Here is a 26,517-nt window from a genome sequence, read left to right on the forward strand (position 1 = left end):
GCAAAACATAAAACAGTCTCAGAGTGCACCCCAAAAGTGGGAGAAGGGTGGAACTTAAACATGGCAGGAAGCAAACTGTTACATATTCCCTTATTGCGATTTCATAAATAGCAATGTAGATGCATTTGAAGTAACCATGCCAAATTCTGCTTTCAGTTACACTGGCATAAATCCAGAACAACTTCAGTGATTTCAGTGGAGTAACTCTGAACTTACAGCAGTACCAAGGAGACCAAGTTTGACCAATAACAACACTAACAACTCTGGAAGTCAATTAGGGAAAAATAACTTTATTAATGGTAAGAGATTAATTCCACTTCACTATCAGGAAAGTTCATTCCACTTCAGAATGGCAACGATAGTCTATTCACAAAACTTCCCGAACAAATACAAGTTAAAGCCACAAAACACAAGTCTGTGGGACCTGTGGTGGACATCATGACAGCAATCACTTACTGGCTGATCATAGCTTAAGGGAAGGGCATCCTTAACTAGCAATTTATGAGATCTGTTGAACTGGCAAAATGTTACCAATTTACTCTTTTGCTTAAAGCAAAAGAAATAACTGCTATAATTTCTGCCTCTTTGAAAGGGCAATGCAATGCCTTGTCCATAGCAGCTATCTTTGGGAGCACCACTCCTCAAAACAAATGCATTTTCAGCATTTAACTCAGATGAATGGGATCAATATCTCTAAATGTATTTTATTCTGACTGCTTGAATAATTACATGTATGATGTTTTTGTTAATTCTCATATAGTCTACATATAACTACAGAAACAACCTTGAACTTTAGCACCACTTCCAATGTAAAAGGCAGTAGCATGGGCATAGACTCTTCTTTTGGGCTCCATGCTCCCTCCTTACACAGTCAAAACTCCTCTTGGTTTTAAAGGGGGCTTTGATGAGCCAAGAGTTCAGAATCTCAGTAATAATGGTTATATTTAAATATAACTCTCTCTAAGATGTTCATATAGGACTAGAGTGATTCTCTAAAATCAATACTTGTAATTCTTCCATAAGATTTAATATTGGCCACTTGTCCTTTTCAAGAACAGTCAGGATTTCTGAATTAAGAAGCAACAACAAAAATAAACTGATTAACCCTTAAAGTGCACAGAGGTCTATAGTGTACATGAAGTGAATGGAAATACCAAAAGATCCAGGGAAGTGCACTCTACAGTATAGTATAATAGAGCAAGAAAGTACATCAGGACATGTTTGCTGCATCATAAATTGCATGCAGGTACATTGTGAGGCACAAGACCAAATATCAAGCGGCTTTGACCATCTGAGACATGGAATAATGGCACAGTAATTATGTTTTAGAATGCTTTAGTGCTGTTGATATGGATAGCTGGTTTTAATATTTAAAATGTTTTAAATGTACATATCGTGTGTTATATATCATATTCTGTACATATTCTGCCTTAATTATTGGTTTTAGTGGTATTCAATATAACTGATGAAACTCAGAAAAAGTCACAAGTCTTTTTCAGTTCAACTCTGATTCTCATTTACATCTAAGGCCCTTTAAGACCCCTTTATTCTGCTGGAGCAATACAGTGTAAATGAGATTCAGCCCCTTTTTAGTCAAGCAACAGAGTTCCTCCAAAGTCATCTGAGAATTTGTTTTCACACGTAACTGAATGAAGGATGGGAGATATCAAATGCACATGGTATCCTGCTTTGACGCTGGCTATTTAAATGATAGTTGGCCAATTTTAGTTATTTATTTTGGGACATTTTAGAGTTTCTTCCCTTATCCCCTTTTTGGGGGCATTCTACTTTACTTCAATATCTTCCTTATTTTTCTTCTGTCACAGTTAATTTAAAAGTCTACATTAGGAGCAAGGGATGATCACAGGCAAGGGGGAAACCTATAAACCTAGCACATATCAATATCCAGATTATGCTGTTTAAAAGATGTCTGCCTACAATGAACACACATCAACAGAACCAAAAACAAATTCCTATCTTTAGTCGATGTATAATACGTTATTTGATAAACGACTTGGTTAAAAATTATTTTCCTCCCATCTAACTCTCTTTCTCTTCGCCTTCCTCTTGTCTCTTTTGTCCTCCTCCTTCTTCTTTGTGTTTTTAATCTCTTTCTTCCTTTTCCACAAACATGACCATTATATTTACAGCTGTGGAGAAGGCAGTCTCACTTCTGCTACATGGACACTGATTTGGTAGCACTCGCTCCAGTTTCTATATGAAGCTGCACTTTGATTTTACTCTCTTCCCCATCACTCTGTCACTTTGAGATTCTAAGGAGGAAGCAAAAGTGTGCTGTTTATTCATGAGACTATGTGTCCTCCTTTTTCCTCTCATGTTTTGAGAATGACTGATCAATGGGTAGAAGGAAACCCATTTCTGCCTGTCTGTCCTTAAATAAGTACAATTTTGAACAAGAAAATTGATAGTCAAATTTAAGATTTTTTAGGACATTGTTCATTGAGATTAAATATGAGGCCTTGTCTACACTACAAAATTAGGTTGAATTTATAGAAGTCGGTTTTGTAAAAAGCGTTTTTATACAGTCGATTGTGTGTGTCCCCACACAAATGCTCTAAGTGCATGTAGTCGGCGGAGTGTGTCCACAGTACTGAGCCAAGGGTCGACTTCCGGAGCGTTGCACTGTGGGTAGCTATCCCACAGTTCCCGCAGTCTCCACCACCCATTTGAATTCTGGGTAGAAATCCCAGTGCCTGATGGGGCTAGAACATTGTCACGGGTGGTTCTGGGTACATATCATAAGGCCCCCCTTTCCTCCCTCCCTCTGTGAAAGCAAGGGCAGACAATCGTTTTGTGCCTTTTTTCTTGAGTTACCTGTGCAGACGCCATACCACGGCAAGCATGGAGTCCGCTCAGCTAACCATCACCGAATGTCTCCTGGGTGCTGGCAGACGTGGTACTTCATTGCTACACAGCAACAGTTTACTGCCTTTTGGCAGCAGACACTGCAGTATGACTGGTAGCCGTCGTCGACATAGTCCAGGGTGCTCTTTTAACCAACCTCGATGAGGTCCGGGCACGTGGGCAAACATGGGAGTGACTCAGCCAGGTCATTTCCCTTTTAAGTTTCGTCACAAAGTTCCATGGAAGTGCCCTTACGCATCTGAACTTTGTGACTTGCTTTCCCCTGCCCTGAAGTGCAAGAATACCAAGATGAGAGCAGCCCTCACAGTTCACAAGCGAGTGGCAATAGCCCTGTGGAAGCTTGTAATGCCAGACAGCTACCAGTCAGTCGGTAATAATTTGGAGTGGGCAAATCTACTGTGGGGGTTGCTGTGATGCAAGTAGCCAACGCAATCACTGAGCTGCTGCTATCAAAGGTATTGACTCTGAGAAATGTGCAGGTCATAGTGGATAGCTTTGCTGCAATGGGATTCCCTAACTGTGGTGGGGCTACAGACAGAATGCATATCCCTATCTTGGGACCGCACCACCAGGGCAGCCAGTACATAAACCGCAAGGGGTACTTTTCAATGGTGCTGCAAGCACTGGTGGATCACAAGGGACGTTTCACCAACATCAACGTGGGATGGCCGGGAAAGGTTCATGACGCTCGCGTCTTCAAGAACTCTGGTCTATTCAAATGGCTACAGGAAGGGATTTACTTCCCAGACCAGAAAGTAACTGTTGGGGATGTTGAAATGCCTATAGTTACCCCTGGGGACCCAGACTACCCCTTAATGCCCTGGCTCATGAAGCCGTACACAGGCACCTTGGACAGTAGTCAGGAGCTGTTCAACTATAGGCTAAGCAAGTGCAGAATGGTGGTAGAGTGTGCATTTGGACATTTAAAGGATCGCTGGCGCAGTTTATGACTCGCTCAGACCTCAGCGAAACCAATATTCCCATTGTTATTGCTGCTTGTTTTGTGCTCCACAGTCTCTGAGAGAGTAAGGGGGAGATGTTTACGGCGGGGTGGGAGGCTGATGCAAATTGCCTGGCCGCTGATTACGCGCAGCCAGACACCAGGGCAGTCAGAAGAGCACAGCAGGAAGCGATGCGCATCAGAGAAGCTTTGAAAACCAGTTTCATGACTGGCCAGGGTATAGTGTGACACTTCTGTTTGTTTCTCCTTGATGAAAACCTGCCCCCTTGGTTGACTCTAATTCCCTGTAAGCCACCCGCCCTCCCGCCTTTGATAACAGCTTGCTTGCAAAGGAAATAAAGTCACTGTCATTTAAAAAACATGTATTCTTTATTAATTGGTTATAAAAATAGGGAGATAACTCACAAGGTAGCCCGGGTGGGGTGTGGGAGGAGGGTAAGAGGGAAGGAAAAGGCCACTTTAAAACTTGTTGAATGCCAGCCTTGTGTTGCTTGGCCTGTCCACTGGGGTGGAGTGGTTGGGTGCCCGGAGCCTCCCACACCGCGTTCTTGGGCGTCTGGGTGAGGAGGCTATGGCACTTGGGGAAGAGGGAGCACGGTTAAGCAGGGGCTGCAGCGGCAGTCTGTGATCTTGCTGCCATTCATGAACTTCCACCAGACGCCGGAGCATGTCCATTTGATCCCGCAGTATCCCCAGCATTTCCTCATGCCTCCTCTGATCTTCCTGCCGCCACCTCTCCGCACGTTCATCGGCTACCGTCCTGTACTCTGCTATTGTGTCCCTCTACACAGCTCTGTCAGTGCCGGACGACTGCATGAGCTCAGAGAACATTTCATCGCGCGTGCGTTTTTTTCGCCGCCTTATCTGAGATAGCCTCTGGGACAGAGGAGGGAGGCTTGAAACATTTGCAGTTGCTGGTGGAAAAAAAGGGAATGAAGTATTTAAAAAGATACATTTTACAGAACAATGGCTATACTCTTTCACAGTGAACAACACTATTCACATTGCATAGCACATGTGATTTTGGTACAAGGTTGCATTTTGCATCTTATATTGAGTGCCTGCGGCTTTGATGTTAGAGATCACACACTCAGGGCCGGGCAACAGAATTCGGCTTGCAGGCAGCCATCGTAAGCCATAGTCTTTCGGCTTCTGCAACCTTCATAACAGCAGCCCCCTCCTTTCCCATACCAAGCAAAGCCCGTTGAGTTGGCCATTTACTGCTGCAGTTTTCCTGTTAATGTGCAGCAGCAGAAACCAAACTAACCCCCTCCCCCCATCCAATTCTCTGGGATGATCGCTTTTCCCCTCCCCCCACCACCTGGCTGGTATCAGGGAAGATCCCTGCCAGCCAAACGCAAACAGCTCAGAGCTAATGGCTGCCCCTCCCACTGCATGGCTAATTACGGGGAGGATTTATTTTCAGCCACAGGTAAACAGCCCAGTAGGAATGGCCACCTCTGAATGTCCCCTTAATCAAATTCCCCTATTTCAACCAGGTTACCATGAACGATATCACTCTCCTGAGAATAACACAGAGAGATAAAGAATGGATGTTGCTTGAATGCCAGCAAACACCGGGACCATGCACTGCCAGGCTTTGTCATGCAATGATACCAGATTACTTGCTACTAGCATGGCATGGTAAAGTGTCCTACCATGGAGGACGGAATAAGGCTGCTCTCCCCAGAAACCTTCTGCAAAGGCTTTTAGAGTACCTCCAGGACAGCTTCAGGGAGATGTCCCTGAAGGATTTCCGCTCCATCTCCAGACACGTTAACAGACTTTTCCAGTAGCAGTACTGGCCACGAATGCATCCCAAGTCCTCAGGGCTACTTAATCATTAAAAAATGCTTGCTTTTATAACACGTATTATATTTAAAAAGGTACACTCACCAGAGGTCCCTTCTCTGGCTTCGTTGGGTTGGGAGGGTATTTCAGTCAGGGTGATAAAAAGATCCTGGCTGCCGGGGAGAACGGTGTGCTGTGTGCTCTCCCCAAGCTTGTCCTCCTCCTCGTCATCTTCCCCATCTGCAAAATCCTCAGTCATGGTGGAGAGTATCCCATCCTCGGAGTCCACGGACAGGGGTGGGGTAGTGGTGGCGGTCCCCCCCTAGAATTGCATGCAGCTCAGCGTAGAAGCGGCATGTCTGGGGCTCTGTCCCGGAGTGTCCGTTTGATTCTTTGATTTTCTGGTACGCTTGTCTGAGCTCCTTAAGTTTTTCCCGGCACTGTATTGCGTCCCTGATGTAGCCTCTGTCTCTCATGGCCTCTGACATTTTTTGAAATGTTTTGGCATTTTGCCTTTTGAAATATAGTTCTGATAGCATGGATTCCTCTCCCCATACAGCGATCAGATCCAGTACCTCCCATTCAGTCCATGCTGGAGCTGTTTTTCAATTCTGGGACTGCATGGTCACCTGTGCTGATGAGCTCTGCATGGTCACCTGTGCTGATGAGCTCTGCATGGTCACCTGTGCTGATGAGCTCGCCTAGCCAAACAGGAAATGAGATTCAAAAGTTCCCGGGGCTTTTCCTGTACACCTGGCCAGTGCATCCGAGTTCAGAGTGCTGTCCAGAGCGGTCACAATGGTGCACTGTGGGATAGCTCCCGGAGACCAATACCTTCGAATTGCAGCCACACTAACCCTAATTCGAAATGGTGATGTCAATTTCAGCGCTAATCCCCTCGTTGGAGAGGAGTACAGAAATCGGTTTTAAGAGCCCTTTATGTCGAAAAAATGGCTTCGTTGTGTGGACGGGTGCAGGATTAATTCGGATTTAACACTGCTAAAGCCGACAAACTCGTAGTGTAGCCCAGGCCTGAGCTTATTAAGGAAAGTCTGTTAAAATGCCAGAGTAGTAGTAATTGTATAAAGTTTCTCAATTGACTCAACCAATATAGCAGAGTAAATATGGAGAGAGTTCTATATATGAACAGACTTCTACGAGGAAGATGCCCCAAGGCCCTTTGTGGAAACCAGTGGAGGCAAGACCACCTCTGGCAATTCAGTAAAACATATTTTTTGAAGCTAAGCACTGTCTTAATCATTTTCTGACTCACAAGACAGATCTATTAGGAATGATATCAGGAGGTCAAGATTGACGCTGTCTCAATCTGGTGGTGCTCTTCATCAAATAGAGTGGAAATTATATTAAAGTCACACCACTTTAGGAGGATTAAATATAACATATGTGCTTGAAAAGGATGGAAAATACCTAAAATTGCTATAAATATTCAAATTTACATTGAGTGAACTTTCCAATTATACTGTTAGTACATTATAATAACAAACTGTCTCTTGACATAATTAAAATATATTCTAAAGAGTGCTCAAAATTAAGAAAGAATGTTTTCTACTAGTAACAGAAGACACTTATTCCAGTGTGACAAACCACAGCACAATTCAGCAAAGATACCGATGGATTCAGAATCTATTGTTGCTCAGTTTCTAACCCATTACCAGATGCCATTTCTAAGAAGCAGCCGCCTTCTCTGTTGACTTCTTTTTTGCCTTCCGACCATGACTGTATTTTACAATTAGTGAGACAGCTCAGCAAAATGTTATTTCAGGGACATAAAACGTTTGGCATTTCCTGAAGTAATTTGAGCAACTGTAGCTTGAAAGAAAAGGTCTTTATCTTTTTGTTTCGAGAGGGTAAATGTATAAACATGGATTTTAAATTTTTCTAACATTGTCACTGTCAGCTCACATGGAATGATCAAGTGTATATATTTTACAATTTTGACCAACTCACTACTGGGTATTTTTGTGTGGAACAAGCCAATGAATAGTTAAAAAGTCACTTTCATTTTTTTAGATACAGTTAGATGTAAGTGAAGAGTGAAAAGGTTCTGGAGAAAGTGTTAAATTTTGAAATTTCTGCTCTTTAAGGAATAAATTGTGACTTTAGGACAGCCCTGAGCAAAGAGTGGTATGTAAGTTGCTCTACTCCAGGAACAATGAAAGGATTTTGTGAGAGAAATACCTCAGAATCAGAATGTCTCCTCTGCTGATCTATACCAGCAGCAAATTATAGCACACCTCATGCCAACTCAACTGTACTGGCCAGAAGACAGAGGAGATGACGTCCAGGTTCTGCCCATTCCCTAGTCTCCTCCTCTCCCTCATCTGCTCCTGGGGAAGGAGAAGTAAACGGGTATACAGTGTTCACTTACTTCTATTCACCTGGACCACCGGTCTGGGTAGCACATACAAGGATGCTTCAAGGCAGGTGGTGAATTCTTCATCTCCTAAAGTCTTCAACTCAAGACTGGATGCCTTTTTGAAAGATATGCTTTAATCATGATGAAGTTCTATGGCTTGTGTCATACAGGCAGTCAGACTAGATCATCTGATGAATCTGTTAATGAACGTAAGGGCAGCTCTTACTCTAGCCCTAGGTTTGGTTATATAAGTTTTTCTCTTTCTCTCTGCCCTTATAAAATTGAATACTAGCTCTGAGGTTAGACAGCTATAGTAATGAACTCACACTTACTTAATTATGGGTGTGTCATACGTCACAGGAGCTGTGCTAAGCCCCAGCTTTTAAACAGTCCCTTGTTTAAATCCCTTCAGTGTGCCAGGCCCCTAAGGGGTTTCACTCTTCCTTTAGGGTTGGCCAATTGGCCACTTTTCCAGGATTGAGCCTCTGGGGTCCAGCACTCGTTTTACACACTGTGAGATCTGGCCCGTGAGTCCAGTGGAGATGGAGCTCCAGTTCAGTAACTTTTTGCCATCTTCAGAGTTTGATGCATCTCTGCAAGTAGTTGTAATGATATCAGGTAGCCTTTTTGAAACAGAGTAGGATTTATTACTCAACTGGAAGCACAGAAAAGCAAAGATTAAGACATAGTTCATACTGGCCAACCCAGGATACCCTTGACGGAAGCATCTTGGCTTCTTTCTCTGTCCCTCTGTCCTTCAGTCTCAGATGAGCTCCTGTCTTTCTCCAAAGGCCAGCTCTTACCCTAGCCTCCTGGCATCTCTCTGTCCATTGTCCTCCTCCTGCAGGCACATGCTGAAGTCACATATTCTGCCTGACAGAGTTTCCCGTTGTTAGATGTCAGCTGTTCAGTCCTTGGGTTTCTTGTCGTTTTTTGGGAATCTCCATCAATATGGGTGGGTTTTAGCCAGTCCTTTAACGATCCATTCATATGAACCCGTCAGTTACATGACACAAATATCTTGTGTCTCAGGCTCTGCCCCAAGAGCAGCTTTTTCACCCTTTTCTGCTTTGTCACAGGGTGGAACGCTGTTCTGTATTTTTCCACTCTCTCCTTTTCTGTCATTAAGAAAATACAGCAGCTTATTACTACTACTACAGACATTTGTTGTTTGGAACTCATGGCTTCAGTTGTAAAAAAAAGGGAACACATTTTGTTGCTATTTTACAGAATATATCCTTCCACTATGAAAAACAGTTCCAAGAAGAAAGGCTTATGATGGAAAGCGAACGGAGTAGTGGTTAGACAACTATTCTGGAGGAAATGTTTTACTGCAACAGAAGTTCCCAGCAGGGACCACACAGATAAAAGTGTGGTTCTACTTTGAGACATTATTATGTAGAAATGGCACCTTCTTACTTACAGATTGGCTCCCAATGTGTATGGAAAGTCATATCTTCTGCTTCTAATAAATTTTACTACCTTTTACTCCTGTTAGCTCCGCAGAGTTAACACAGGTACAGGTCAGTGAGCTGGATTCTATTCTGGCTCACAAGTGATCAAAATATCACAAGTTCCAGTTGCAGGGCTAAATTCTGACCCAATTTATGCCTATACAAACCTATTCTCTTTAAAGGGTTTGCACAACTGTAATTGAAGACAGAAATCCAGACTGTAGGAAAAAATAGTTACTGAAGTGAGCTGTAGCTCACGAAAGCTTATGCTCAAATAAATTGGTTAGTCTCTAAGGTGCCACAAGTCCTCCTTTTTTTTTTTGTGAATACAGACTAAATACGGCTGCTACTCTGAAACATTTCTCATAACTGTTGTTCTTCGAGATGTGTTGTTCACGTCCATTCCACATTAGGTGTGCGTGCGCTGCGTGCACGAGCATCAGAAACTTTTTTCCTTGGCAGCTCCCGTCAGGCCGGCGGGCCCCCCAAGTCGTGCCACTGCGCCGTGCATATATACCCGTGTCGGCCTGACCCCCTCCAGTTCCTTCTTGCCGGCGACTCCGACAGAGGGATAGGAAGGTGGGTGGTGGAATGGATGTGAACAACACATTTCAAAGAACAACAGTTACGAGAAAGTAAGTAACCATTTTTTCTTTGAGTGTTCGTTCACGTCCATTCCACATTAGGTGAATTACAAGCTTACCTCTGGAGGAGGGTAGGAGTCACGGAACAACTGCTTGGAGGACCGCTCTGCCAACTGCTGTGTCCTCTCTGGCCTGCTGGTTGACCACACAGTGGGTCGTGAAGGTGTGCACCGAGGACCAGGTGGCTGCTCTGCAGATCTCCTGGATCAGGACCTGTAACAGGAACGCCGTGGAAGTCGCCTGTGCTCTGGTTGAGTGGGCCGTGACCGCCGAGGCCGAAACACCTGCGAACTCATCTCATGTCCAGATGCAGCTTGTAATCCGAGACTAAATGTGCTGCGCCGACACTGGGTGGCCATTTATACTCTCGGCTACAGCCACAAAAAGCTGCGCAGATTTGCGAAAGGGCTTGGTGTGCTCCAAATAGAATGCCAGCGCTCAACGCACATCCAGGGTGTGCAAGCTGCAGTGACTCGGGTCCGTATGGGGTTTCGGGAAGAACACCGGCAGACAAATGTCCTGGCCCAGATGGAATTGGGAGACCACCTTAGGGAGGAACTTGGGGTGCGGCCGGAGCTGCACCTTGTCTTTATGAAATACTGTGTATGGTGGCTCAGAGGTGAGGGCCCTCAGTTCGGACACCCTTCTGGCCGAGGTAATGGCAACCAGAAACGCCACCTTCCAGGAAAGGTGGAAGAGAGAACAGGTACGAGGGGCTCGAAAGGGGGTCCCATGAGTTTAGAAAGGACCAGGTTAAGGTTCCATGGAGGGACTGGGGTGTGGGAACACAAGAACTCCCTCTCCAACCCCTTAAGGAACTGTCCCACCATTGGGTGGGAAAACACCGAGCCCACCGAGAACCCCGGATGGAAGGCATAGATGGCCGCCAGGTGCACTCTGAGTGAGGACGGGGCTAGACCTTGCTGCTTGAGGTGCAGGAGGTACTCCAGAATGGCCTGCACCGGGGCCTGGCCCGGCCGCACCTGTCGGGGTTCACACCAACACGAGAACCTTTTCCACTTGGCCATATAGGCCTCCCTGGTAGAGGGCTTTCTACTGCCAAGCAGAATCTGCTGCACAGGAAGGGAGCACTGACATTTAGCCACAGAGCCTCCATGCCATCAGGTGCAGTGACTGCAGGTCGGGGTGGAGAAGCCGCCCGTCGTCCTGTGTAATGAGGTCCCGGTGTAGGGGCAGGACTACTGGGACCTCCACCGACAGCTCTAGGAGCGATGTGTACCAGTGTTGGCGGGCCCAGGCTGGGGCAATGAGGATCACTGCCGCCCTGTCCCTGTGCACCTTGAGCAGGACCTTGTGCACCAAGGGGAGCAGGGGGAAGGCATACATCAAGCCCCCGCTCCACGGGATCGCAAACACGTCCGCGAGTGAGCCCGGGCTGCGGCCCTGGAACGAGCAGAACCACGGGCACTGGGCGTTGGCCCTGGTGGCAAACAGATCTACCCAGGGAAACCCTCATCTGTGGAAGAGCGAAAGCACAACGTCCACCCTGAGCGTCCACTCGTGCATGCGGTACGACCTGCTGAGGGAGTCCGCCAGCTCGTTCTGCACCCCCAGGAGATAGGACGCCTTGAGGTGAATTTCATGGGCTATGCAAAGGTCCCAGAGGAGGAGAGCCTCGCGACAGAGTGGCGAGGAACGAGCTCCACATTGCTTGTTTATATAAAACATGGCAGTAGTATTGTCTGTCAGAACTGTCACGCTGTGCCCACTCAGAGTGGAGTGAAAGGTCTGGCAGGCGAGACGAACCGTCCTGAGCTCCTTCACGTTGATATGGAGTGACTGCTCTGCTTCAGACCACAACACCTGCGTCATGAGGTCCCCAACGTCAGTCCCCCCATCCGTGGTCTGATGCATCCGTCACCAGCATCAGGTCCGGAAGTGGGGTGGCAAAGGGGATGCCTTTGCAAACCACAGGCTGGGACTGCCACCACAGCAGGGAGTCCAGCACTTCCCTTGGGGCTGTCACTACCAAGTCCAGGGGGTCCCTGCCTGGGCAGTACACCCGAGCGAGCCACGCCTGCAGAGTCCTGAGTCTCAGTCTGGCACGCCTGACCACGTGTGTGCATGTTGCCATGTGGCCCAGCAGCCGCAGACTGTTGTTGTTGGAAACTGGCACAGGGAGGCCACTGCTTGTTGGATAGCCCAGAATCGGGGTACCGGAAGGCTTGCCCTGGCCTGCATCGTGTCCAGGACTGCTCCTATGAATTCCACTTTCTGCGTGGGTCCGAGCGTGGACTTGGGGACTTTGACCAGGAGCCCCAGTTCGCGGAACAATCTCAGGGCTACCTCCACATGGCCCCAAACCTCTGCCTCGGATCGGCCCGCCAGGAGCCAGTCGTCGAGGTATGGGTACACCCGGGTTCTCTGCTTCCGTAAGAAGGCCGCCGCCACCGCCATGCACTTCATGAACACCCTTGGGGCCATGGCTAGTCCGAAAGGGAAAACCGCAAACTGGTAATGTTCTTGGCCCACGGTGAAGAGTAGGAACTGTTGATGTGCTGGGAAGATGGCGATATGAAAGTACGCGTCCTTCATGTCGAGGGCAGCGTACCAGTCCCCTGGATCCAGGGAAGGGATGATGGTGCCCAGAGACCAGGCGGAACTGGGCCTTGACCAGGAACTTGTTGAGCCTGTGCAGGTCTAGGACTGGGCAAAGGACCCCTTTGGCCTTGGGGATGAGGAAGTCCTGGGAGTAGAACCCTTCTCCCCTTAGGCCGTGAGGCACCGCCTCTACTGCCCCCGCCTCCACCAGCGAGCGGACTTACTCCTCTAGGAGATGCTCGTGAGAGGGGTCCCTGAAGAGAGACGGGGAAGGCGGGGAGGGAGGCGAACTGCAGCGAGTACCCGTTCCGCACCGTGGGTAATACCCAACGGTCTATACCCAACGGTGGACCATGCACGGGAGAAACAGGACAGGCAGTTCAGGAAACAAAGGGACGGATCCGGTGACTGGTCTGGTATGCTGTCTTCAAGTGTACCTTTAAAAACCTGGCTTAGTGCCCGGCTGAGGTTTCTGCTGGCCTTGGTTCTGGCCGGTTATCCCTGCCTCGCCTACAGTATGGCTCATACCTATGGTGAGGCTGGTACTGGCGTTGAGGGGGAGGCTGAGGCTTAAAGGGCTTCCTCTGGGTCGCCGGGGTGTGCATACCCAGTGACTTGAGCGTAGCTCGCGAGTCCTTGAGGCTATGCAACCTCGCGTCTGTCTGGTCCCAGAAGAGCCTGGACCCTTCGAAGGGGAAGTCCTGGAGTGTATTCTGGACCTTGGGGAGCAGGCCTGACTCCTGGAGCCACGCCGAGTGCCTCATGAGCACCCCTGATGCGACTGTTCTGGCCGCCACATCTGCCGAATCCAGGGAGGCCTGGAGAGAGGTCTTGGCTATTGCCTTGCCCTTGTCCACCAGGGCTGTGAACTCCTGTTGTGAACCTTGTGGGAGGCTGTCCTTAAACTTCCCCACCACTGCCCAGGAGTTGAAATTGTGCCTCTTAAAGATGGCCTGTTGGTTAGCAATCCTCAACTGAAGGCCCCCAGATGAGTACACCTTTCTACCAAAAAGGTCCAGGCGTTTCGCCTCCTGGGCCTTAGAGGCTGGGGCCTGCTGACCATGGCGCTCCCTTTCGTTCACAGTCGAAACCACTAGGGAGCATGGATTCGGGTGGCAGAACAGAAACTCATAGCCCTTAGATGCGGCAAAGTATTTACGCTCTACTCCTTTAGCCGTTGGAGTGCTGGAGGCTGGAGTCTGCCATATAGTCTTATAGTTAGACTGGATGGTCTTAATGAGCTGGAGCACTATTCTGGATGGACCTTCGGGGCTCAAAATGTCCACCATGGGGTCCTCCTGCTCAACCATCTCCTCGGCCTGCAACCCCAAATTTTGGGCGACTCTGCACAGTAGTTCCTGGTGGGCTCTATGGTCTATCGGCGGAGGGCCGGTCACCTCTGTACCCACCACCGCCTCATCGGGGGAAGACAAGGAGGTTAGCTGCTGCTCCACCCCCTCTGGTTGGTCCTCCTGCTCCCCATCTCCCATGGTAGGGGCCTCTGGCTCAGGCCGGGATGGGAGTCCATGGGACGGCACCGGGCTCGGAGCCGGACTCTCCAGCACTGTCTGGCATCGGTGCGGGGACCAGGACCGCTGCACTGAGTAACTTGCCCTGGACGGGGCCCCTTGGCACTCCTGATAGGCCCAGGGGGTCCAGAAAGGCCAATGGCCTGGCCCCATTGAGGTTGCCAGCTCCCTTGAGGGTCCCTGCTTTCCGGGCCCCAGTGCGGGTAGCTATAGCGGCTGGAGCCGGCGCCAGACTGCGACGACGCCAATCGTGAAGGCCATGGCGGTGCCAACGATCTGCACCGGTGGGAGAACGAGCGGCTCCTGGCTGAGCGAGACCAGGAGTGGTACCGGTATCCCCAGGACCGGGACCAGTACCAGCTTTCCCTGGACCGGGACCGTCTGCGGGAGACCTCTGGCGAGGGCCGTCTCAACTCCTCCCGGTGCCGGTCTCTGGGCGGTGCCGGAGAGCGGCGTGCCCTTTCTGGTGCTTCTTCCCATTGACCCGCTGCCGGTGCCACAACCTCCTTCTAGGCCACTGGCAAGTGCGAGTCTGCAGAGTCGGAGCTCGACTGGGACCAACTCCGGGAGCGGTGCCAGGACGGTGTCTTCGAGCGGCACACCATTGCTGGTATACCCCTCGACGGCACCCGAGGCATGGGCGCCGGAGGGTTCTCCCCATATGGGAGGGGGCTTGCCGCCGACAGCTCGATGAGGTCCTTTGCAGCCTCAAAGGTGCCAGGCGTAGAGGGCTGATCCGCACTGAGCTCACTTAGGTCTGGGCTCGGTGGGGCTTGTGCTACCGGGACCGCCTGTGTCAGCGCCAGTACCACGGCCTTCCCACTCTTGTTGGCGCTTGGGGCCTTGGGAGGCGCCAGCCTCCTGTGTGGGGAACAACCACGCCTTCCTTTAGGCTGTGCCTGGGGCTGCACCGGGGAGGATGATCGGTGCCGGGGCCTAGCCTAGCGCTCCGGGGCCAACAGTTTACAGTGCTTAGCCAGTGCCGGGTCTCTCAACGGCTCCGGGGCACTATGCACTGAGGAAGCCTGAGCCGGCGTCGGGCGCTCTGGGCCCGGTGGTTGCAATGCGGCCTCCATCAACAGTTGCTTTAGGCGAAAGTCTCTTTCTTTCCTTGTCCTTGGCTTAAACGCCTTGCAAATCCTACACCTTTCAGTTTGATGTCCGTCCCCCAGGCAACGTAGACACGAGTCGTGGGGGTCACTAACTGGTATAGGTTTGCAGCACATGGCGCAAGCCTTGAAGCCGTGGGCCTGCGGCATGCCCCGCAGCCCAGCCTCCAGGCACCTAATGACTTAAGTGTCCACAATCTGTATGTAAACTAACTGATAACAGCTACTCTAAAGGCTAAGGGACTGCTCTTCTACGAGAGAGAGAGGTTGTTCCAACGCCGCCATGGACGGTAAGAAGGAACTGGAGGGGGTAGGGCCGGCAGGGGTATATATGCACGGCGCAGTGGCGACACTTGGGGGGGCCGCCGGCCCGACGGGAGCCGCTAAGGGAAAAAGTTTCCGACGCTCGTGCACGTGGCGTGCGCACACCTAACGTGGAATGGACGTGAACAAGCACTCGAAGAAGAACTATTGTTAGTGACAATACACACAGTCCAGAAAGAAAACCACTTGACTGTCATATCCTAGATGGAATCTGGAGGGCTGGCAGCTAGAGGAGTCATATTTCTACATATAAATGTCGAAGAATTGAGAGAGGAACAAAATAAATATGGATCTTCATGATACCATTTGTATAGAATGACTTTTCAGCAAATGAGCACACATTAATGGGGAACGTTACAGCGCCTCGTTTGGGCTAGCTTGTGCCTTGTAGGCACAGCTCTGTTTCGGGGACAGTAAAGAGTGCTGATGGTATTTTTCCTCATAGTTCCCTGTGCCTGGGGAGAGTCCAGAGTGGTTTATCTATTTAAGAGATGCAGCATGACTGTGAAGGTTGGTAGTGAGGGAGGGCAAAATCATGGCCCTACCTACTCTCTGTCCCTCTACATCCTTCTTCTCTCTACCGAAGGGAACTAATTAGCAAGAAGTCCCTGTGCTTCCCTCAGTGCTGGCATTACAACTCTATCAGGTCTTTACGAAGGCCACATAAGTTAGGGTGACGCTTCTTACTTCCTCCCCCCCAATGTGAACCCACATAAGGGATAGTAGAATCTAGCCCTTGGGGACAGGCCAATCTTGTGACAATTACATACCATTCATTATGGGCCTGATACTTCTGTTCTTACTCCTGTTGAGCAGCACCTTACTCCACAGGTAATCTCACTGGTTTCAGTGGAATTACTGTAGAGTAAAGCACTACTCAACAGGAGAAAAGATGGGAGAATAGAGGCCTACATAATTATGCTCTTTAAGGTATTCTTTGGGTCTTATTCCTCACCATGATTTTGTGTTCCATTCCTTTTGGACACCAAATCTGCCATCAGAATACTATGGAGGTAGATTTCCAAAGCAGGCCACCAGCCAAGAGTACATTCTGTCTGCCAGAAATACACTGATTTGTTAATGAATTTCTATATATTTCTCCTGCTGACTGCTTTGGACAGTCATCCTAATTCTCCATGGGCTCATATTAAAAATCTCAGACTAGAATGATGTATTAAAGTCAGCCAAGAGTAAGGGCAGTGTGGTCCAGGGAGCACCCTTGCTCCAGGAGAAAGTATTTTGCTACAGCCCTTTTCAACATAAAGAATTGACTCCCTCTGCTGGCTGATGCACTGGGAGGGAATAAGGAATCCAAGCCATAGCTTTGCCCACTTGCTCATGGGGTGGGGGATGTTAGGTGTGCAACCCCTACTCTCCACCTTTCCCATCCCCACCAGAGCCACAATCTGGGCAAGGCTGGTACAGCTGCACAGGACACCAAGAGGGCCTCTCTCACCCGCATGGCTATGTAGCCTGAGACAATTGGCCATTGTCTACAGCTGCAAACTGCCATATTTTTGGAATTAGCAACTTCTTTCTCTTGAAAAATGAATGTCCTTTTAAAAAAATAAACAAGCAAAAAAAGAAGAAAAACTATAGTATCAATGCTCCTACAAAATCTTGGTCTCTGCCCAACAACTATTACCATTTATGCTGTCAGCTATTGGTAGCTAAGTATTTGTTTGTCACTAGTCATCCACTGAAAAAGCAAAAACAGAAACTGAGCTACTCTAACTGAACCCACATATTTTATTGTGCTTATAAGTATACTTAATTATTCAATTAGCTTGCTTTTTTCCCCTCTTTGCTCACAAAACTAAAAAGTAAGTTTAGAACAAGAAAATAACCATGAGAAGAGTAAGACCAATGACTATTTAGTAGCAATCTTTCACATGAAATTGACTGCCATGGTGGCTTTAACCCAGGCAGTATTTCTGCAGAGAATTCTTGGACTGATCTACTGACAAGAACAGACACCCAACTCAGACAGTAGGCAGATGGCAAAAATGGTATGTACAGTTCATTACCCAAATTCACCTTCAAATCTGGCAGCTGAACCCATTACTTGATACGATGTAGGTCAATGCTCATTTCCAATGACCTATTCAGAGTATGTTTTAACCTATCAGCAGTGAGGCTTAAGTACAGCTTTGGCTCTTACGTGTGACAGACCAGTTACTATGATAGCGAAATTAGATAGTAAAAATGTGCAGAACAAGCAAACAGGAGGAGATTCCTTGAGAGAAGACAGCATGTAGAAGATGGGATCCTGTGTCTAACATCAAGAGCATAGTTGCAGAGGTGGAAGAGGAGGATGGCCCGTTATCTCACTTCGAGTTCATCTGACTCATTGCCTATTTTTTTTCTTCTATAATCTTTGAAAATCAAATTTAGGTTCCAGGTTTATCATTTCTTCTGTATTCAAAACACATCTGTTTTATTGAAGCTATTTTCTTGATAGCAACCATAACAACACATTCCAAAATACAGTTTATAAAGAACTAGTTTAGTAAATAAAAGCTTTCTTGGGGGAATTTACAATTTTGTTTACATTCTATTTGCTATAACAGACACAGCTCTAGCTTGAAAGAATTAGGTTTATAAAGCTTGGCACTGAGGCCCTTTGCCCACTGGTAGGACTATTTCATCACAAGTTTGAAAGATCTGTGTGGTCTGCTGCTGCTGTTGTACCAGATAATCCCTTACATACCAATCTCAAGTGAATAGTTTCCTTCTTACATCTACACCCCTATATGGAGAAAGCTTCCTATAGCCCCTTCTGCCTGGATTCTTGTGCTAAAATTACATTTACTTTCTATCAAAAGAGCAAATACACATATGGAAAATATCTAGATGTATGAAGTTGTAGGTTTTGCCACAATAGGTGCTTAATTTATGGAAATCTGTATCAAAATGTATTTTGCTATGATAATCATTCAAAATTACAAAATATGAAACCAGGGATAGAGAATATGTCATTCAGATCTGACTAGTCTGGCATTCTGCATCCAAAAGGGGCCAGTACTTGGACACCTAAAAAAGGAGGTAATACCCATCTACAATACACATAGCCTAGCCAGCAGGCAGATTATTCCTTCAAACATGACATTATTATTTTAGCTTCCAGAGTTACAAATATTAGTGAGCCAGATATTATTAATCAATACACAATACATTAACATTATGGTGGTACAAAGTACTCCAGTGTGTAAGCCTTTCAAGGCAAGAGTGGGGGCAATACTGTACCATTCAGGCACAAATTTGTATTACGAGTGATATGGAGCTGTACCTCCTGCCTCCTAGAACAACCCTGCTGCTATACTTATGGGGATGCACTAGATGGAGAGGCAGTTTGGTCTCTGCCTACTTTCTGACCCATTTAGGGAGCCATATGCCTCTGGGGCAAGCATTTCCTGCACTTCTTTGAGCACTGGGATTTGGCTGAGCTTTTATTAGGCTATGTGGGGCCAGGGAAGGATGCCTCCTTGTATCTTTCCTATCCCCAGTTCATCTGGACAATGGCCAGTCACAATCTGGTGCCAGAGGACTGGAACTTCAAAACATCCGGCTGTATATCTGTTCACGCTTCAGTTAGCTTTCTGAATTTAGGTTTTGAGCCTATTGTGAGGCATGTGTGTGTTATAAGACATCCCTGAACTAGAACCTGATTAAGCCACATGTGAGGTAAGTCATTTCTGTGCTAGGCTCCAGCCAATCCACAAGCCAGGATCTGGTCTGCTGTCTCTCAGAGAAGGTGTATAAGCCTCACCGAAGAAACAGCAGCTCACTCTGCCCAATGTCACTTCATAGCTTGCCACTCTTCCCTGCCTGAGGGGTGACAGACTCCACAGGTCTTAGCCTGCTCCACCCCTGCTCCAACTGCAACCTTGCTCCCAATCCTGCTCCAGCCTTGCCCTTGCTCCTGGCTGTCTCTCAACCCCACCATTGCTTTGTTCTTAACCTGCTTTTGACTCCTGACTCTGACCACTGACACCAGTTCCAGGCTTGGCTGCCACTGTACCGACCAATAGACATAACTACCACTTCTCCATCCATTAGGCCTGACCCTCCATGTCTCACTTCCTGACACCTATTCACCTCTGAATTCCACCAAAATTTTCTCTTCCACAAACTTGTACAAGTACTTAAAAGTGACGAAAACTAAACACTAGCATTTAAATGTAACTGTTTCAGGAAGTATTGACATTCCCTCACACAACATGTTCATACTTCATAACATCTTAATCATTTAGCAGAGATTTTCAATTGCTGGTTCAACTCTGATCGAATTTGCATGTTTACTTTACAGTGGCAGTTGTTTATTTTGAAGACTGCAAAGCCACCAGGAAAAGTTGCTAATTTGTCTCATTAAAGTCACCGGGCCAAATTAATCGGATTTTAGACAAAATTGTGTAATCTGATCTCAGTTGGGTCTTCCAGTGAGAACTCCTGCATTGGGGGTCAAAATCATCTTACTCTATAAACCTGGGAAATCTGGTACTGCTATACTTCTCTCTCTCTCTCTCATACACACACACACACACACACACACACACACACGGGGTGGGCGGCATTCAAAAATCTAAAGATAGACCAAAAACCACAATATATATAATTTTTTTAATCTTATGATTTGGGGGCATCTAACTCATGATTTCTGAATTTTTGGCTTGGTAATACTGAGGATATATGGACTGCTTAAGTGTACTTTCCTTCCTATGGACGATATAGCTCCATAAAACTGTCCTTTGTTATGGTGCCTACAAAAAACAACTTGACAAGACTTAAGCAGCTGGAATGCTGAAACGGCTGCTTATCATGCTGACCAGTATCGTCTCAGGCTTATCTAATCCTTCCTGTCTGTCAGTGTCCATCGTATGTCTCTTGCTGTATAATTAGACTGTAAGTTCTTTGAGGCAGGGACTGTCTTTGCATTATGTGTATGCTCAGTAACTAGCACAATGAGGCACTGATTGTGATTTGGGCTCCTAGGTGCTACAGCAATACAAATAAATAAATTAATAAATAATATGTAACTGATTTCTCCATACTGCACCTTTACGTTTCTAAAGAAGACTGACTCTGCCAGCAAGAACAGCTGCCATTTTGTGAGGCAAAGCAATGCAGAATGTTGCAGAAGAGACAGAATATGCAGTCTCATGGAGATATACTTTTGATCCCCTTAATCTAACATAGAAGTAATTCAGGCTGTTCTCTGTGTATGGAAAAAATTAGACAACAACACTTCTAAACAAGGCTTGAACAGGCAACCAAAAACTCAAAGCACATGACAATGGAGTGTGCTGGAATCCAGGCTAACGATGAATTGCAAATCTCCCTGAGAGACACACTGCGCTCGTACGTAGTTCCATGGCAAGGAAACCGTCATATGTGTTTTCAAAGACAACAACAGAGCCTTTTGAGATAACCTATATGGCTCCTGGACTGCCAAAGCATTTCACCTGGTCAGCAAGACATTAGAATTCAAACAGCGCTTTCTGATTATTTAACTTATTGAATTTCTCCAAGAGCATCTCTGTTTAATCAACAATCTTTTCAGTAAAAGAGTTTTGTGAGCTGGCAGGCTCGCGGATGTTAAAACAGCTCTCAGCACTCAACCTGACAAAAACTTCACTGCCATGGTAACCAGAGACGATATTTTGTTCAAAGTACTCTACAAAGAGATGGATCTTTTTTAGGCACAGAGACAGACACTGGCAGAGAAGCCCACTGAGAATGGGCTTCTTTACTCTTCCCCTTCATTGAGGGCACTACACAGCATTCCACATGTCATCCTGAGCCTCAGACGGATCTGCTCTGCTGCCTACTACGCTAATCTGTAACAGTATAGTGGAAGAATTTTCCAAAGGCTACTACTTATTCTTTGATGTGACCTGCTGCTTTCAGTCACAATGGGTTAGTGCTCCCTCCTTTCCCAGAGCTGACAGACACACCTGGGGAGCCCTCGCTTCTGAAAGGTGCCAGTCAGCCATTCACATAATGGTAAAAACTGGAAAACACTCTTCAGGGCTCTCTGGGTCTATAAAATTGGCTCTGGAGCATAATAGTTAATGTGAAATTTGGATCTATCTCCGCACCCATTGATTAGGAGGATTAGTCCCATATTAGCAGACTGAAAGAGAGAAGAAAGCAAAACTTGCTGGTTGTTTATGCAGTAGTTGGATTATGTTCTAGTTGCCTGCATATTATCTATGGGAGAAGCATGTTGAGTGATGGTATTTTACTGCTTGTTAAGTGCACATATTTTTTATGGTTTTTGTACAAGCAGTTTTTGATCTACTTTTTCCTCTTTTTGCTGCTGTCAAGCCATGTAAGCAGCTTCTTGTAGACCAAACAGCAGTGGAATGGGGTGGGGGTGTGCCCTTTCTGCCATCTGGTAAAATCTTGTAATTCATAGATGTGACATCCAGTGAACTATTTTGTAAAACAGTTTGCAGTGTGTTGCAACACACTGCATTACAAATGCACACATCACCCTACCATCAGAATACAGGGTCTTTAGCACATGGCTTTAGTAATTTTTCTCCCCATATTTGGTTGATTCTATTGCATTTTAGTGATCTTGAATCATGTACAACGAGGGCTGGCACGGTGTATATTTTTTTCATGCTGTTTTGCCAACCCAATCTGTTCCTGTGGCCTAATCCTGGGTCCTTACTGTTCCCAGTCTTAGTCTTCTCCATAGCTGAGACTACCAATCAAATTCAGTTGTATTAAATTCTGTGGCAGTGTTGTGATGGAGATAAATATCCACTAATGACTAGGAGAAGTCATTCTTCCGCTGTGACCTAACACAGACTTAGGTCTTCGGAGGTGAAAGCTTATCGTGCTAACCCATTGTCACACACAGTCCCATGATTTTCAGTGTTCTACATATGCTACCAATTACTTATGCAAAATAGGGGAAAGAGGCATTGAAGGGGTTGTACTAAAAAATGTGGCCTTAGAACGTTCCAAAATAAATCATTCCTAATTTTAAATCTGTCTTTACTCAAGCAAACCCCTTCATGTGTGTAGCAATTTTATTTTATTGCATACCATACAAAAATGCCAGGAGTAGTTTAAAAATTAAGCGGACTAATCTTTCCTATAATAAATTATAGTATGAAAACATCATTAGCAGTCATAAAAAGCTTTATTCTTTTTAAAAGAAGTACACGCCCCAGTTTTTCTTTGATGTAGTCTACAATCTGGTACGTATTAAACACTATGTAATAATTAAGGTTACGTGAAAATTAGAATGTATGTCCCACAGCAACATTTGATATTCCAACATTTGTTTTCATTCTGAATTTGGATGAAAAGTCGAGATAAAAAATTTTTTTACCAAAAATTTTTTTATCAAAAATTTTCAATTAAAAATGTCAAAATATTTCACTTCAACATTATTGATTGAAACAAAACTTTTTGACACTCTCCAATTGAAACATTTTATTCTGGTGTGTGGAACCAAATCTAAATGTTTCATTCTGAGTCAGTTTGACATTAAACTGTATTGTCTAAGGAGCGGCAGTAATTCATGGAAGTTGTAGTTCAAATGTTTCATGCCTTTATTCTTTCTTATGAACTGGCTCCTTGGCTGGACTACATCTCCCATGATGCACCAGCGCAATGTTACTCACATGATTCATCATGTGGCTCAGTTAAACAGGATACCACAGTGCCCCATGAGAGAGGTGGTCAAAACCAAGGAGCGCAAATCATAGAAGAGAATGAGGGAGTGAAGTACCTGAAATACAACACCTATGGACTTAGGCAGATGCAGTATATGTCACACTGACCCAAAATAAGCTACTTCAAAAATTTCACAGGAAAAATGCCAATTTTGCAGAAAGTGCATTTCACACTGAAAAGTCATTTTGCTGAAAAATTCCCAACCAGCACTAGTAATGCTACTTGATTGCTGTTTTTAACATATATCTTCTCTGAATGGATTAGATAGAAGAAATAAGTCCTTCTAATTAAAGGGCTAAAGCCCACTGAAATCAACAAAGACTCCCAACGACCAGTGAAAGCAGTTCTGATAAAACTTAATGGTCCAGAAAATGAAAATTAGCTCAGGTTGAGAATATAGCACTCTAAAAAAGAATAAATAAATTGCTGACTGCGTGCTTTAACTCAACTTTCATGATCCAGGTCATGTATGTAGTGTAGTTGTAGCCATGTCGGTGCCAGGATATTAGAGAGAAAAGAGGAGTGAGGTAATATCTTTTATTGGACCCAGTTCTGTTGGTGAGGGAGACAAGCTTGTCTCCCTCACCAACAGAAATTGGTCCAATAAAATATATTACTTCATCCACCTTGTCTCTCTATGATTCAGATCAGACATTTCATAGTAGACAATGAAGGTGTGCGCTCAAGAACAAGGAGAGAGCACTTATGTGAAGAGTCTGGGTCAGACCAAGTTCTGCAATTCAACATGATGATGTCACACTGGGCCAAAGTAATTTTCAAAACATATTTCGCAGACTTGAGATAGTCTCCTGAAATCAGGGCTATCTTGAAAAAACTGAGGTGATAATCCTAGGGCTTTCTACAGCTCTCAGGTAGGATATTTACAAGACTAAAGGATGAACTCTATGCCCTTGGGTGAAAAATAAAAATCAACCAAAGAAGAAACAATGTGTGTGTTCCATCAGCTATCCCAGAAATAATGCTGCTGTTGTGATAAAAAGATGATAAATTGAGGAGTCAATGTCAGTTTTTTTGAGTTACTGCTGCCTAGGTTGATTGTCATGATGCCAGTTGCATCTTAAGGCCCACAACTTCTAATTTCTTGTTCAACCATGCCTATAAATATTCTATACCTCCGTGATGCTGACAGCCCGGCTCAGGGCAACGCCATAGGCCAATTCACTTGTGTGTGAATATCAAAGGAGTTAAATGTATTTGTAGATATTCAGGCCAAGTCACTTGTGTTAGTAGAGATCAAAGGAGATGTTAATTGTATTGTTTTCACCTATTTATATCTTGTTGTTTACTATTACATTATATTTACATTGCATATACCCCAGAAATTATGTTTACATTATGTATGCCCCCATAATTAGATAATCCTAGATTAAAGTATGTGTTAGAATGAGAATGAGTTCAGGTGTTCAACTCATGGAAACTAGAAAAATACCCCATAGTTTGTGATTACAAACATTTGCGTTTATGTATAACCCTGTAACTAAATTACTCAAAGAAATCTTGTGAAATGCTAATGAAGGATTTAAGGACTGTAACAGGAAATGCTAATTTCAACGCAGGTGGTCACGGAGTGAGTGAAAACATTTCTTACATTGTTATCTGTAAGAAGAAGATACAAAATGGATTTCAAGGAATGATCCTTTATCTCTGGACTGTTCGGATTCTTACATGGTGGAATAACTGAACAGAAGATCCTCAGAGTTATTCTGGGTAGGACTGAAAAGACTTTTGGGAAACTGGCAGATTACTACATCTCTGCTATCATTTTGGATTTACAAACTTTGATTCACCTGTTAATGTATTTTACCTGCTTTAACCTCTCAATACCTCTCATTTCTTTTTCTTAGTTAATAAACCTATAGTTAGAGTTTACTATAGAATTTGGTGCCATCATTGCGTTTGGTGTAAGATCAGGAATACCAATTGATCTGGGGTAAGTGACTAGTCTCTTGGGACTGGGAGCAATCTGATGTGGTGTGATTTTTGGTTTGTGTGACCATTATCACTAAGTCCAGTTTGTCTGCATGGCAAGATGGAGAGCCTAAGGGGACTGTCTGGACTTCATGATAAAGCTGGTATAGTGATCCAGGAATGCACATTTGTTACTGCCTTGATTAAATCTAATTAGAGAACATACCACCAGTTTGGGCCTCTGTCCTGTTTTCTGACAGGCTGACCTGAGATTGGCACTCACAGCAGTGAGTCACTCCAGACAGCATGACAACTTCAGGTAAAGTATTGTTAACCATTAATGGGGAAAACAGATAAATATAGCTTAAACAACATACTAGCCTGCATAGCTCTTCAGTATGCTCTGCTCCAGGCAATTAACCAACGCTGTTCACAGAGCAGATAGCATAGATCAGAGGTTCTCAAACTGTGGTCCGAGCTCCAGTCAGGTTGTCTGCAGATAGTTCCCTCTAAGGTGCGTACAAGAGAATGAAGGGCCACCCACCTAATTAGCCACCCACCTAATTAGGTGTGGCTCCACTACTTAGGTGCCTTGTCCCTGCAGAAGACGCATATGTAAGGTGAGGTGAGAAGAGGGTGTGGGGATTTAGATCATGAAGGGCTGCAGTGGCCAGAGAAAGAGGTGACCTTCTCCAGCTCCGGGGCTGCGACTGCCGGGGCGAGACCCCCCCTCCTTCCCAGCCCCAGCTTGGGGGCTGCTGCAGTGGGGGAGAAAGGGCACATCCATCGCATTAGAAAGGGAAGACTACTGATATTAAAATATGAGTTGTGTGCTTTTATTTGTAAAACAAAAAAGTTGTTTATTATTGTTTTTTTTATATAGCGCTTTTATCCAAAGCGCTTCACAATAGGTTAGCTAACGGTACAAATAACATTTGGGAAGATCATTAAGTGGTCCGCAAAAAAAAAAAGTTTGAGAACCACTGGCATATATAACATGGATCATGCAGGTACCCAGGAAAGTAAAACATAAAAGTGAACCAAGGTGGATTTTGCACCACCAATAGAAATAAATGGTAATAAAACAGGCATAGAGCATAGAACTAGGAACCAATCACACATCAAAATGGTTTTCTAGCTACATACAATCTTCAAATTATTTACTTTTGGAACAATCCACCTTCAGCCAAATGAAAAATGGCTAATCCTAATATCTACATACAGAGAAGTACAATAAATGTAATTTACAAGTTTCC

At 45.6% G+C, this 26,517-nt stretch overlaps 1 protein-coding gene across 3 annotated transcripts in view; it reads right to left on the reverse strand.

The window, feature by feature from the left end:
* DCHS2 (dachsous cadherin-related 2) overlaps positions 1 to 26,517 on the reverse strand; it is a 235,685-nt gene that overhangs the window by 72,082 nt on the left and 137,086 nt on the right. The gene's annotated exons all lie outside the window — the stretch shown is intronic.

The sequence above is a fragment of the Chelonia mydas genome, chromosome 4, assembly GCF_015237465.2.
Source record: "Chelonia mydas isolate rCheMyd1 chromosome 4, rCheMyd1.pri.v2, whole genome shotgun sequence".
In the NCBI taxonomy this organism is placed as follows: domain Eukaryota; kingdom Metazoa; phylum Chordata; order Testudines; family Cheloniidae; genus Chelonia; species Chelonia mydas.